The 13910-nt window shown below is 31.5% G+C and overlaps 16 non-coding genes across 16 annotated transcripts; all 16 read left to right on the top strand.

The window, feature by feature from the left end:
- Nucleotides 1–1518: 1518 nt before the first annotated feature.
- TRNAT-AGU (transfer RNA threonine (anticodon AGU)) lies at nt 1519–1592 on the top strand. The gene has a single exon. It is a non-coding gene; the product is annotated as a tRNA-Thr (tRNA).
- A 946-nt stretch (nt 1593–2538) lies between these two features.
- On the top strand, nt 2539–2612 carry TRNAT-AGU (transfer RNA threonine (anticodon AGU)). Its single transcript has one exon. It is a non-coding gene; the product is annotated as a tRNA-Thr (tRNA).
- A 439-nt stretch (nt 2613–3051) lies between these two features.
- On the top strand, nt 3052–3124 carry TRNAT-CGU (transfer RNA threonine (anticodon CGU)). The gene has a single exon. It is a non-coding gene; the product is annotated as a tRNA-Thr (tRNA).
- A 947-nt stretch (nt 3125–4071) lies between these two features.
- On the top strand, nt 4072–4144 carry TRNAT-CGU (transfer RNA threonine (anticodon CGU)). The gene has a single exon. It is a non-coding gene; the product is annotated as a tRNA-Thr (tRNA).
- Nucleotides 4145–5090: 946 nt separating this feature from the next.
- On the top strand, nt 5091–5163 carry TRNAT-CGU (transfer RNA threonine (anticodon CGU)). Its single transcript has one exon. It is a non-coding gene; the product is annotated as a tRNA-Thr (tRNA).
- A 434-nt stretch (nt 5164–5597) lies between these two features.
- Nucleotides 5598–5671, top strand: TRNAT-AGU (transfer RNA threonine (anticodon AGU)). The gene has a single exon. It is a non-coding gene; the product is annotated as a tRNA-Thr (tRNA).
- A 438-nt stretch (nt 5672–6109) lies between these two features.
- TRNAT-CGU (transfer RNA threonine (anticodon CGU)) lies at nt 6110–6182 on the top strand. Its single transcript has one exon. It is a non-coding gene; the product is annotated as a tRNA-Thr (tRNA).
- Nucleotides 6183–6616: 434 nt separating this feature from the next.
- Nucleotides 6617–6690, top strand: TRNAT-AGU (transfer RNA threonine (anticodon AGU)). Its single transcript has one exon. It is a non-coding gene; the product is annotated as a tRNA-Thr (tRNA).
- A 438-nt stretch (nt 6691–7128) lies between these two features.
- On the top strand, nt 7129–7201 carry TRNAT-CGU (transfer RNA threonine (anticodon CGU)). The gene has a single exon. It is a non-coding gene; the product is annotated as a tRNA-Thr (tRNA).
- A 435-nt stretch (nt 7202–7636) lies between these two features.
- On the top strand, nt 7637–7710 carry TRNAT-AGU (transfer RNA threonine (anticodon AGU)). Its single transcript has one exon. It is a non-coding gene; the product is annotated as a tRNA-Thr (tRNA).
- A 437-nt stretch (nt 7711–8147) lies between these two features.
- On the top strand, nt 8148–8220 carry TRNAT-CGU (transfer RNA threonine (anticodon CGU)). Its single transcript has one exon. It is a non-coding gene; the product is annotated as a tRNA-Thr (tRNA).
- A 947-nt stretch (nt 8221–9167) lies between these two features.
- TRNAT-CGU (transfer RNA threonine (anticodon CGU)) lies at nt 9168–9240 on the top strand. The gene has a single exon. It is a non-coding gene; the product is annotated as a tRNA-Thr (tRNA).
- Nucleotides 9241–10692: 1452 nt separating this feature from the next.
- On the top strand, nt 10693–10766 carry TRNAT-AGU (transfer RNA threonine (anticodon AGU)). Its single transcript has one exon. It is a non-coding gene; the product is annotated as a tRNA-Thr (tRNA).
- Nucleotides 10767–12224: 1458 nt separating this feature from the next.
- On the top strand, nt 12225–12297 carry TRNAT-CGU (transfer RNA threonine (anticodon CGU)). Its single transcript has one exon. It is a non-coding gene; the product is annotated as a tRNA-Thr (tRNA).
- A 946-nt stretch (nt 12298–13243) lies between these two features.
- Nucleotides 13244–13316, top strand: TRNAT-CGU (transfer RNA threonine (anticodon CGU)). Its single transcript has one exon. It is a non-coding gene; the product is annotated as a tRNA-Thr (tRNA).
- Nucleotides 13317–13752: 436 nt separating this feature from the next.
- On the top strand, nt 13753–13826 carry TRNAT-AGU (transfer RNA threonine (anticodon AGU)). Its single transcript has one exon. It is a non-coding gene; the product is annotated as a tRNA-Thr (tRNA).
- Nucleotides 13827–13910: the final 84 nt, after the last annotated feature.

The raw sequence follows: 13910 nt of genomic DNA, 5'->3' as shown, positions 1-13910 counted from the left end.
GCTAAGTGGTTAAAGCGCCTGTCTCATAAACAAGAAATCCTGAGTTCAAATCTCAGCAGCACCTTATTATTGGTCCTTACATGTAAAAATAATTTTCATCACGCAAATATTTAATACATTTTAAAAAGAAAAGTGTTGTTCTTTGAACATTAGAATGGGTCATCTTAAATTGAAAAACAAAAAAAACATGGTATTGTGAAGATTTTCAAAGTAATGCTTTGAATGAAAAAGGGAAAAAAGAGTGACAAAGAGCAAAATAGAGATAAAAAATCATTCTAGAGTTGAATTCAAGTAATGCATTCTTAAAGAAGGCATAATTAAAACATTTATGAACAGGATAAGCAATATATCAATGAGGTGTTTATCAATAGGATCAGTATCCTCGTCTAAACTATTTGAGTAGTACGTTTTCTGAACTGAGAAATGATTATGAAAGTGAAAAACTCAGGTTTCTCTTGAACACCATATGGCAAACTGTTCCTCAAAACATTTTCAAGAGGGTGCTGTGCCTTAGCTGATTAAAGCGCCTGTCTAGTAAACAGGAGATCCTGAGTTCAAATCTCAGCAGTGCCTTGCTTTCCTCATTCTTAAATAAAAAATTATTTTCATTAAGTCGTCCTGCGATTCAATTAAAATAGAAAAGTCTGATTATCTTTCGGTTGAACAGATCATCTTAAACCTAATAAAAACTGAAAGTGTTTTCAATATTATAGTAACAATACTGTGATTGCAAAAATCAAAAAGGTATTTCAATGAGCAAGAGGCAGATGAAATATAACCCTAGATTTGAGCAATATTGTTGAATATATGTAAAACACTTATTTATGAACTATTCAAAATATGGGATTGAGTTTAAAATGTGTTCTTTTGTAATACAACATAGCTATTCTTGTTTACAGATTAGGAATCCTTGCTTGTTTAACATTAGAATACATATTAAGACACTTTAACTCAGGCATAGAATTTGATCACCAATACTAAATTAATGATCCCTTCTGTATCACTAAAATAGGTGCTGTGGCTAAGTGGGTAAAGCGCCTGTCTCGTAAACAGGAAATCCTGAGTTCAAATGTCAGCAGCACCTTATTATTGGTCCTTACCTGTAAAAATAATTTTCATCACGCAAATGTTTAATACGTTTTAAAAAGAAAAGTATTGTTCTGTGAACATTAGAATGGGTCATCTTAAATTGAAAAACAAAAAAACGTGGTGTTGTGAAGATTTTCAAAGTAATGTTTTGAATGAAAAAGGGAAAAATGAGTGACAAAGAGCAAAATAGAGATAAAAAATCATTCTAGAGTTGAATTCAAGTAATGCATTCTTAAAGAAGGCATGATTAAAACATTTATGAACAAGATAAGCAATATATCAATGAGGTGTTTATGAATAGGATCAGTATCCTCGTCTAAAGTAGTTGAGTAGAGCTTTTTCTGAAGTGAGAAATGATTATGAAAGTGAAAAACACAGGATTCTCTTGAACACCATATGGCAAACTGTTCCTTAAAGCATTTTCAAGAGGGTGCTGTGGCTCAGCTGGTTAAAGTGCCTGTCTAGTAAACAGGAGATCCTGAGTTCAAATCTCAGCAGTGCCTTGCTTTCCTCATTCTTAAATAAAAAATTATTTTCATTAAGTCGTCCTGCGATTCAATTAAATTAGAAAAGTCTGATTTATCTTTCGGTTGAACAGATCATCTTAAACCTAATAAAAACTGAAAGTGTTTTCAATATTATAGTAACAATACTGTGATTGCAAAAATCAAAAAGGTATTTCAATGAGCAAGAGGCAGATGAAATATAACCCTAGATTTGAGCAATATTGATGAATATATGTAAAACACTTATTTATGAACTATTCAAAATATGGGATTGAGTTTAAAATGTGTTCTTTTTTAATACAACATAGCTATTCTTGTTTACAGATTAGGAATCCTTGCTTGTTTAACATTAGAATACATATTAAGACACTTTAACACAGGCACAGAATTTGATCACCAATACTAAATTAATGATCCCTTCTATATCGCTAAAGTAGGTGCTGAGGCTAAGTGGTTAAAGCGCCTGTCTCATAAACAAGAAATCCTGAGTTCAAATCTCAGCAGCACCTTATTATTGGTCCTTACATGTAAAAATAATTTTCATCACGCAAATGTTTAATACATTTTAAAAAGAAAAGTGTTGTTCTTTGAACATTAGAATGGGTCATCTTAAATTGAAAAACAAAAAAACCTGGTATTGTGAAGATTTTCAAAGTAATGCTTTGAATGAAAAAGGGAAAAAAGAGTGACAAAGAGCAAAATAGAGATAAAAAATCATTCTAGAGTTGAATTCAAGTAATGCATTCTTAAAGAAGGCATAATTAAAACATTTATGAACAGGATAAGCAATATATCAATGAGGTGTTTATGAATAGGATCAGTATCCTCGTCTAAAGTAGTTGAGTAGAGCTTTTTCTGAAGTGAGAAATGATTATGAAAGTGAAAAACACAGGATTCTCTTGAACACCATATGGCAAACTGTTCCTTAAAGCATTTTCAAGAGGGTGCTGTGGCTCAGCTGGTTAAAGTGCCTGTCTAGTAAACAGGAGATCCTGAGTTCAAATCTCAGCAGTGCCTTGCTTTCCTCATTCTTAAATAAAAAATTATTTTCATTAAGTCGTCCTGCGATTCAATTAAATTAGAAAAGTCTGATTTATCTTTCGGTTGAACAGATCATCTTAAACCTAATAAAAACTGAAACTGTTTTCAATATTATAGTAACAATACTGTGATTGCAAAAATCAAAAAGGTATTTCAATGAGCAAGAGGCAGATGAAATATAACCCTAGATTTGAGCAATATTGATGAATATATGTAAAACACTTATTTATGAACTATTCAAAATATGGGATTGAGTTTAAAATGTGTTCTTTTGTAATACAACATAGCTATTCTTGTTTACAGATTAGGAATCCTTGCTTGTTTAACATTAGAATACATATTAAGACACTTTAACACAGGCACAGAATTTGATCACCAATACTAAATTAATGATCCCTTCTGTATCACTAAAGTAGGTGCTGTGGCTAAGTGGTTAAAGCGCCTGTCTCGTAAACAGGAAATCCTGAGTTCAAATCTCAGCAGCACCTTATTATTGGTCCTTACATGTAAAAATAATTTTCATCACGCAAATGTTTAATACATTTTAAAAAGAAAAGAGTTGTTCTGTGAACATTAGAATGGGTCATCTTAAATTGAAAAACAAAAAAACGTGGTATTGTGAAGATTTTCAAAGTAATGCTTTGAATGAAAAAGGGAAAAAAGGGTGACAAAGAGCAAAATAGAGATAAAAAATCATTCTAGAGTTGAAATCAAGTAATGCATTCTTAAAGAAGGCATAATTAAAACATTTATGAACAGGATAAGCAATATATCAATGAGGTGTTTATCAATAGGATCAGTATCCTCGTCTAAAGTAGTTGAGTAGAGCGTTTTCTGAACTGAGAAATGATTATGAAAGTGAAAAACTCAGGAGTCTCTTGAACACCATATGGCAAACTGTTCCTTAAAGCATTTTCAAGATTGTGCTGTGGCTTAGCTGGTTAAAGCGCCTGTCTAGTAAACAGGAGATCCTGAGTTCAAATCTCAGCAGTGCCTTGCTTTCCTCATTCTTAAATAAAAAATTATTTTCATTAAGTCGTCCTGCGATTCAATTAAATTAGAAAAGTCTGATTTATCTTTCGGTTGAACAGATCATCTTAAACCTAATAAAAACTGAAAGTGTTTTCAATATTATAGTAACAATACTTTGATTGCAAAAATCAAAAAGGTATTTCAATGAGCAAGAGGCACATGAAATATAACCCTAGATTTGAGCAATATTGATGAATATATGTAAAACACTTATTTATGAACTATTCAAAATATGGGATTGAGTTTAAAATGTGTTCTTTTGTAATACAACATAGCTATTCTTGTTTACAGATTAGGAATCCTTGCTTGTTTAACATTAGAATACATATTAAGACACTTTAACACAGGCACAGAATTTGATCACCAATACTAAATTAATGATCCCTTCTGTATCACTAAAAAAGGTGCTGTGGCTAAGTGGTTAAAGCCCCTGTCTCGTAAACAGGAAATCCTGAGTTCAAATCTCAGCAGCACCTTATTATTGGTCCTTACATGTAAAAATAATTTTCATCACGCAAATGTTTAATACATTTTAAAAAGAAAAGTGTTGTTCTGTGAACATTAGAATGGGTCATCTTAAATTGAAAAACAAAAAAACATGGTATTGTGAAGATTTTCAAAGTAATGCTTTGAATGAAAAAGGGAAAAAAGAGTGACAAAGAGCAAAATAGAGATAAAAAATCATTCTAGAGTTGAATTCAAGTAATGCATTCTTAAAGAAGGCATAATTAAAACATTTATGAACAGGATAAGCAATATATCAATGAGGTGTTTATCAATAGGATCAGTATCCTCGTCTAAACTATTTGAGTAGTACGTTTTCTGAACTGAGAAATGATTATGAAAGTGAAAAACTCAGGTTTCTCTTGAACACCATATGGCAAACTGTTCCTCAAAACTTTTTCAAGAGGGTGCTGTGCCTTAGCTGATTAAAGCGCCTGTCTAGTAAACAGGAGATCCTGAGTTCAAATCTCAGCAGTGCCTTGCTTTCCTCATTCTTAAATAAAAAACTATTTTCATTAATTCGTCCTGCGATTCAATTAAATTAGAAAAGTCTGATTTATCTTTCGGTTGAACAGATCATCTTAAACCTAATAAAAACTGAAAGTGTTTTCAATATTATAGTAACAATACTGTGATTGCAACATCAAAAAGGTATTTCATTGAGCAAGAGGCATATGAAATATAACCCTAGATTTGAGCAATATTGATGAATATATGTAAAACACTTATTTATGAACTTTTCAAAATTTGGGATTGAGTTTAAAATGTGTTCTTTTTTAATACAACATAGCTATTCTTGTTTACAGATTAGGAATCCTTGCTTGTTTAACATTAGAATACATATTAAGACACTTTAACACAGGCACAGAATTTGATCACCAATACTAAATTAATGATCCCTTCTATATCGCTAAAGTAGGTGCTGTGGCTAAGTGGTTAAAGCGCCTGTCTCGTAAACAAGAAATCCTGAGTTCAAATCTCAGCAGCACCTTATTATTGGTCCTTACATGTAAAAATAATTTGCATCACGCAAATGTTTAATACATTTTAAAAAGAAAAGTGTTGTTCTTTGAACATTAGAATGGGTCATCTTAAATTGAAAAACAAAAAAACGTGGTATTGTGAAGATTTTCAAAGTAATGCTTTGAATGAAAAAGGGAAAAAAGAGTGACAAAGAGCAAAATAGAGATAAAAAATCATTCTAGAGTTGAAATCAAGTAATGCATTCTTAAAGAAGGCATAATTAAAACATTTATGAACAGGATAAGCAATATATCAATGAGGTGTTTATCAATAGGATCAGTATCCTCGTCTAAAGTAGTTGAGTAGAGCGTTTTCTGAACTGAGAAATGATTATGAAAGTAAAAAACTCAGGATTCTCTTGAACACCATATGGCAAACTGTTCCTTAAAGCATTTTCAAGAGGGTGCTGTGGCTTAGCTGGTTAAAGCGCCTGTCTAGTAAACAGGAGATCCTGAGTTCAAATCTCAGCAGTGCCTTGCTTTCCTCATTCTTAAATAAAAAACTATTTTCATTAATTCGTCCTGCGATTCAATTAAATTAGAAAAGTCTGATTTATCTTTCGGTTGAAGAGATCATCTTAAACCTAATAAAAACTGAAAGTGTTTTCAATATTATAGTAACAATACTGTGATTGCAAAATCAAAAAGGTATTTCAATGAGCAAGAGGCAGATGAAATATAACCCTAGATTTTAGCAATATTGATGAATATATGTAAAACACTTATTTATGAACTATTCAAAATATGGGATTGCGTTTAAAATGTGTTCTTTTGTAATACAACATAGCTATTCCTGTTTACAGATTAGGAATCCTTGCTTGTTTAACATTAGAATACATATTAAGACACTTTAACACAGGCACAGAATTTGATCACCAATACTAAATTAATGATCCCTTCTGTATCACTAAAATAGGTGCTGTGGCTAAGTGGTTAAAGCGCCTGTCTCGTAAACAGGAATTCCTGAGTTCAAATCTCAGCAGCACCTTATTATTGGTCCTTACATGTAAAAATATTTTTCATCACGCAAATGTTTAATACATTTTAAAAAGAAAAGTGTTGTTCTGTGAACATTAGAATGGGTCATCTTAAATTGAAAAACAAAAAAACCTGGTATTGTGAAGATTTTCAAAGTAATGCTTTGAATGAAAAAGGGAAAAAAGAGTGACAAAGAGCAAAATAGAGATAAAAAATCATTCTAGAGTTGAATTCAAGTAATGCATTCTTAAAGAAGGCATAATTAAAACATTTATGAACAGGATAAGCAATATATCAATGAGGTGTTTATGAATAGGATCAGTATCCTCATCTAAACTATTTGAGTAGTGCGTTTTCTGAACTGAGAAATGATTATGAAAGTGAAAAACTCAGGTTTCTCTTGAACACCATATGGCAAACTGTTCCTTAAAGCATTTTCAAGAGGGTGCTGTGGCTTAGCTGGTTAAAGCGCCTGTCTAGTAAACAGGAGATCCTGAGTTCAAATCTCAGCAGTGCCTTGCTTTCGTCATTCTTAAATAAAACATTATTTTCATTAAGTCGTCCTGCGATTCAATTAAATTAGAAAAGTCTGATTAATGTTTCGGTTAAACAGATCATCTTAAACCTAATAAAAACTGAAAGTGTTTTCAATATTATAGTAACAATACTGTGATTGCAAAATTAAAAAGGTATTTCAATGAGCAAGAGGCAGATGAAATATGACCCTAGATTTGAGCAATATTGATGAATATATGTAAAACACTTATTTATGAACTATTCAAAATATGGGATTGAGTTTAAAATGTGTTCTTTTTTAATACAACATAGCTATTCTTGTTTACAGATTAGGAATCCTTGCTTGTTTAACATTAGAATACATATTAAGACACTTTAACACAGGCACAGAATTTGATCACCAATACTAAATTAATGATCCCTTCTGTATCACTAAAGTAGGTGCTGTGGCTAAGTGGTTAAAGCGCCTGTCTCGTAAACAGGAAATCCTGAGTTCAAATCTCAGCAGCACCTTATTATTGGTCCTTACATGTAAAAATAATTTTCATCACGCAAATGTTTAATACATTTTAAAAAAGAAAAGAGTTGTTCTGTGAACATTAGAATGGGTCATCTTAAATTGAAAAACAAAAAAACGTGGTATTGTGAAGATTTTCAAAGTAATGCTTTGAATGAAAAAGGGAAAAAAGAGTGACAAAGAGCAAAATAGAGATAAAAAATCATTCTAGAGTTGAAATCAAGTAATGCATTCTTAAAGAAGGCATAATTAAAACATTTATGAACAGGATAAGCAATATATCAATGAGGTGTTTATCAATAGGATCAGTATCCTCGTCTAAAGTAGTTGAGTAGAGCGTTTTCTGAACTGAGAAATGATTATGAAAGTAAAAAACTCAGGATTCTCTTGAACACCATATGGCAAACTGTTCCTTAAAGCATTTTCAAGAGGGTGCTGTGGCTTAGCTGGTTAAAGCGCCTGTCTAGTAAACAGGAGATCCTGAGTTCAAATCTCAGCAGTGCCTTGCTTTCCTCATTCTTAAATAAAAAACTATTTTCATTAATTCGTCCTGCGATTCAATTAAATTAGAAAAGTCTGATTTATCTTTCGGTTGAAGAGATCATCTTAAACCTAATAAAAACTGAAAGTGTTTTCAATATTATAGTAACAATACTGTGATTGCAAAATCAAAAAGGTATTTCAATGAGCAAGAGGCAGATGAAATATAACCCTAGGTTTGAGCAATATTGATGAATATATGTAAAACACTTATTATGAACTATTCAAAATATGGGATTGAGGTTAAAATGTGTTCTTTTTTAATACAACATAGCTATTCTTGTTTATAGATTAGGAATCCTTGCTTGTTTAACATTAGAATACATAGTAAGAAACTTTAACACAGGCACAGAATTTGATCACCAATCCTAAATTAATGATCTCTTCTATATCACTAAAGTAGGTGCTGTGGCTAAGTGGTTAAATCGCCTGTCTCGTAAACAGGAAATCCTGAGTTCAAATCTCAGCAGCACCTTATTATTGGTCCTTACATGTAAAAATAATTTTCATCACGCAAATGTTTAATACATTTTAAAAAGAAAAGTGTTGTTCTGTGAACATTAGAATGGGTCATCTTAAATTGAAAAACAAAAAAACCTGGTATTGTGAAGATTTTCAAAGTAATGCTTTGAATGAAAAAGGGAAAAAAGAGTGACAAAGAGCAAAATAGAGATAAAAAATCATTCTAGAGTTGAATTCAAGTAATGCATTCTTAAAGAAGGCATAATTAAAACATTTATGAACAGGATAAGCAATATATCAATGAGGTGTTGATGAATAGGATCAGTATCCTCTTCTAAACTATTTGAGTAGTGCGTTTGCTGAACTGAGAAATGATTATGAAAGTGAAAAACTCAGGTTTCTCTTGAACACCATATGGCAAACTGTTCCTTAACGCATTTTCAAGAGGGTGCTGTGGCTTAGCTGGTTAAAGCGCCTGTCTAGTAAACAGGAGATCCTGAGCTCAAATCTCAGCAGTGCCTTGCTTTCCTCATTCTTAAATAAAAAATTATTTTCATTAAGTCGTCCTGCGATTCAATTAAATTAGAAAAGTCTGATTTATCTTTCGGTTGAACAGATCATCTTAAACCTAATAAAAACTGAAAGTGTTTTCAATATTATAGTAACAATACTGTGATTGCAAAAATCAAAAAGGTATTTCAATGAGCAAGAGGCAGATGAAATATAACCCTAGATTTGAGCAATATTGATGAATATATGTAAAACACTTATTTATGAACTATTCAAAATATGGGATTGCGTTTAAAATGTGTTCTTTTGTAATACAACATAGCTATTCCTGTTTACAGATTAGGAATCCTTGCTTGTTTAACATTAGAATACATATTAAGACACTTTAACACAGGCACAGAATTTGATCACCAATACTAAATTAATGATCCCTTCTGTATCACTAAAATAGGTGCTGTGGCTAAGTGGTTAAAGCGCCTGTCTCGTAAACAGGAAATCCTGAGTTCAAATCTCAGCAGCACCTTATTATTGGTCCTTACATGTAAAAATATTTTTCATCACGCAAATGTTTAATACATTTGAAAAAGAAAAGTGTTGTTCTGTGAACATTAGAATGGGTCATCTTAAATTGAAAAACAAAAAAACCTGGTATTGTGAAGATTTTCAAAGTAATGCTTTGAATGAAAAAGGGAAAAAAGAGTGACAAAGAGCAAAATAGAGATAAAAAATCATTCTAGAGTTGAATTCAAGTAATGCATTCTTAAAGAAGGCATAATTAAAACATTTATGAACAGGATAAGCAATATATCAATGAGGTGTTTATCAATAGGATCAGTATCCTCGTCTAAACTATTTGAGTAGTACGTTTTCTGAACTGAGAAATGATTATGAAAGTGAAAAATCAGGTTTCTCTTGAACACCATATGGCAAACTGTTCCTCAAAACTTTTTCAAGAGGGTGCTGTGCCTTAGCTGATTAAAGCGCCTGTCTAGTAAACAGGAGATCCTGAGTTCAAATCTCAGCAGTGCCTTGCTTTCCTTATTCTTAAATAAAAAATTATTTTCATTAAGTCGTCCTGCGATTCAATTAAAATAGAAAAGTCTGATTATCTTTCGGTTGAACAGATCATCTTAAACCTAATAAAAACTGAAAGTGTTTTCAATATTATAGTAACAATACTGTGATTGCAAAAATCAAAAAGGTATTTCAATGAGCAAGAGGCAGATGAAATATAACCCTAGATTTGAACAAAATTGTTGAATATATGTAAAACACTTATTTATGAACTATTCAAAATATGGGATTGAGTTTAAAATGTGTTCTTTTGTAATACAACATAGCTATTCTTGTTTACAGATTAGGAATCCTTGCTTGTTTAACATTATAATACATATTAAGACACTTTAACACAGGCATAGAATTTGATCACCAATACTAAATTAATGATCCCTTCTGTATCACTAAAATAGGTGCTGTGGCTAAGTGGGTAAAGCGCCTGTCTCGTTAACAGGAAATCCTGAGTTCAAATGTCAGCAGCACCTTATTATTGGTCCTTACCTGTAAAGATAATTTTCATCACGCAAATGTTTAATACGTTTTAAAAAGAAAAGTATTGTTCTGTGAACATTAGAATGGGTCATCTTAAATTGAAAAACAAAAAAACGTGGTGTTGTGAAGATTTTCAAAGTAATGTTTTGAATGAAAAAGGGAAAAATGAGTGACAAAGAGCAAAATAGAGATAAAAAATCATTCTAGAGTTGAATTCAAGTAATGCATTCTTAAAGAAGGCATGATTAAAACATTTATGAACAAGATAAGCAATATATCAATGAGGTGTTTATGAATAGGATCAGTATCCTCGTCTAAAGTAGTTGAGTAGAGCGTTTTCTGAACTGAGAAATGATTATGAAAGTGAAAAACTCAGGATTCTCTTGAACACCATATGGCAAACTGTTCCTTACAGCATTTTCAAGAGGGTGCTGTGGCTTAGCTGGTTAAAGTGCCTGTCTAGTAAACAGGAGATCCTGAGTTCAAATCTCAGCAGTGCCTTGCTTTCCTCATTCTTAAATAAAAAACTATTTTCATTAATTCGTCCTGCGATTCAATTAAATTAGAAAAGTCTGATTTATCTTTCGGTTGAACAGATCATCTTAAACCTAATAAAAACTGAAAGTGTTTTCAATATTATAGTAACAATACTGTGATTGCAAAATTAAAAAGGTATTTCAATGAGCAAGAGGCAGATGAAATATAACCCTAGATTTGAGCAATATTGATGAATATATGTAAAACACTTATTTATGAACTATTCAAAATATGGGATTGAGTTTAAAATGTGTTCTTTTTTAATACAACATAGCTATTCTTGTTTATAGATTAGGACTCCTTGCTTGTTTAACATTAGAATACATATTAAGACACTTTAACACAGGCACAGAATTTGATCACCAATCCTAAATTAATGATCCCTTCTATATCACTAAAGTAGGTGCTGTGGCTAAGTGGTTAAAGTGACTGTCTCGTGAACAGGAAATCCTGAGTTCAAATCTCAGCAACACCTTATTATTGGTCCTTACATGTAAAAATAATTTTCATCACGCAAATGTTTAATACATTTTAAAAAGAAAAGTGTTGTTCTGTGAACATTAAAATGGGTCATCTTAAATTGAAAAACAAAAAAACGTGGTATTGTGAAGATTTTCAAAGTAATGCTTTGAATGGAAAAGGGAAAAAAGAGTGACAAAGAGCAAAATAGAGATAAAAAATCATTCTAGAGTTGAATTCAAGTAATGCATTCTTAAAGAAGGCATGATTAAAACATTTATGAACAAGATAAGCAATATATCAATGAGGTGTTTATCAATAGGATTAGTATCCTCATCTAAAGTAGTTGAGTAGAGCGTTTTCTGAACTGAGAAATGATTATGAAAGTGAAAAACTCAGGATTCTCTTGAACACCATATGGCAAACTGTTCCTTAAAGGATTTTCAAGAGGGTGCTGTGACTTAGCTGGTTAAAGCGCCTGTCTAGTAAACAGGAGATCCTGAGTTCAAATCTCAGCAGTGCCTTGCTTTCCTCATTCTTAAATAAAAAATTATTTTCATTAAGTCGTCCTGCGATTCAATTAAATTAGAAAAGTCTGATTTATCTTTCGGTTGAACAGATCATCTTAAACCTAATAAAAACTGAAAGTGTTTTCAATATTATAGTAACAATACTGTGATTGCAAAAATCAAAAAGGTATTTCAATGAGCAAGAGGCAGATGAAATATAACCCTAGATTTGAGCAATATTGATGAATATATGTAAAACACTTATTTATGAACTATTCAAAATATGGGATTGAGTTTAAAATGTGTTCTTTTGTAATACAACATAGCTATTCTTGTTTACAGATTAGGAATCCTTGCTTGTTTAACATTAGAATACATATTAAGACACTTTAACACAGGCACAGAATTTGATCACCAATACTAAATTAATGATCCCTTCTGTATCACTAAAATAGGTGCTGTGGCTAAGTGGTTAAAGCGCTTGTCTCGTAAACAGGAAATCCTGAGTTCAAATCTCAGCAGCACCTTATTATTGGTCCTTACATGTAAAAATAATTTTCATCACGCAAATGTTTAATACATTTTAAAAAGAAAAGTGTTGTTCTGTGAACATTAGAATGGGTCATCTTAAATTGAAAAACAAAAAAACCTGGTATTGTGAAGATTTTCAAAGTAATGCTTTGAATGAAAAAGGGAAAAAAGAGTGACAAAGAGCAAAATAGAGATAAAAAATCATTCTAGAGTTGAATTCAAGTAATGCATTCTTAAAGAAGGCATAATTAAAACATTTATGAACAGGATAAGCAATATATCAATGAGGTGTTTATGAATAGGATCAGTATCCTCATCTAAACTATTTGAGTAGTGCGTTTTCTGAACTGAGAAATGATTATGAAAGTGAAAAACTCAGGTTTCTCTTGAACACCATATGGCAAACTGTTCCTTAAAGCATTTTCAAGAGGGTGCTGTGGCTTAGCTGGTTAAAGCGCCTGTCTAGTAAACAGGAGATCCTGAGTTCAAAACTCAGCAGTGCCTTGCTTTCGTCATTCTTAAATAAAACATTATTTTCATTAAGTCGTCCTGCGATTCAATTAAATTAGAAAAGTCTGATTTATCTTTCGGTTGAACAGATCATCTTAAACCTAATAAAAACTGAAAGTGTTTTCAATATTATAGTAACAATACTGTGATTGCAAAATTAAAAAGGTATTTCAATGAGCAAGAGGCAGATGAAATATGACCCTAGATTTGAGCAATATTGATGAATATATGTAAAACACTTATTTATAAACTATTCAAAATATGGGATTGAGTTGAAAATGTGTTCTTTTTTAATACAACATAGCTATTCTTGTTTACAGATTAGGAATCCTTGCTTGTTTAACATTAGAATACATATTAAGACACTTTAACACAGGCACAGAATTTGATCACCAATACTAAATTAATGATCCCTTCTGTATCACTAATGTAGGTGCTGTGGCTAAGTGGTTAAAGCGCCTGTCTCGTAAACAGGAAATCCTGAGTTCAAATCTCAGCAGCACCTTATTATTGGTCCTTACATGTAAAAATAATTTTCATCACGCAAATGTTTAATACGTTTTAAAAAGAAAAGTATTGTTCTGTGAACATTAGAATGGGTCATCTTAAATTGAAAAACAAAAAAACGTGGTGTTGTGAAGATTTTCAAAGTAATGTTTTGAATGAAAAAGGGAAAAATGAGTGACAAAGAGCAAAATAGAGATAAAAAATCATTCTAGAGTTGAATTCAAGTAATGCATTCTTAAAGAAGGCATGATTAAAACATTTATGAACAAGATAAGCAATATATCAATGAGGTGTTTATGAATAGGATCAGTATCCTCGTCTAAAGTAGTTGAGTAGAGCGTTTTCTGAACTGAGAAATGATTATGAAAGTGAAAAACTCAGGATTCTCTTGAACACCATATGGCAAACTGTTCCTTAAAGCATTTTTTGAAGAGGGTGCTGTGGCTTAGCTGGTTAAAGTGCCTGTCTAGTAAACAGGAGATCCTGAGTTCAAATCTCAGCAGTGCCTTGCTTTCCTCATTCTTAAATAAAAAACTATTTTCATTAATTCGTCCTGCGATTCAATTCAATTAGAAAAGTCTGATTTATCTTT

The sequence above is a fragment of the Triturus cristatus genome, chromosome 8, assembly GCF_964204655.1.
Source record: "Triturus cristatus chromosome 8, aTriCri1.1, whole genome shotgun sequence".
Taxonomy (NCBI): Eukaryota; Metazoa; Chordata; class Amphibia; order Caudata; family Salamandridae; genus Triturus; species Triturus cristatus.
Note: the sequence above shows the minus strand (reverse complement) of the source record. Positions and strands in the feature narration are given on the sequence as shown.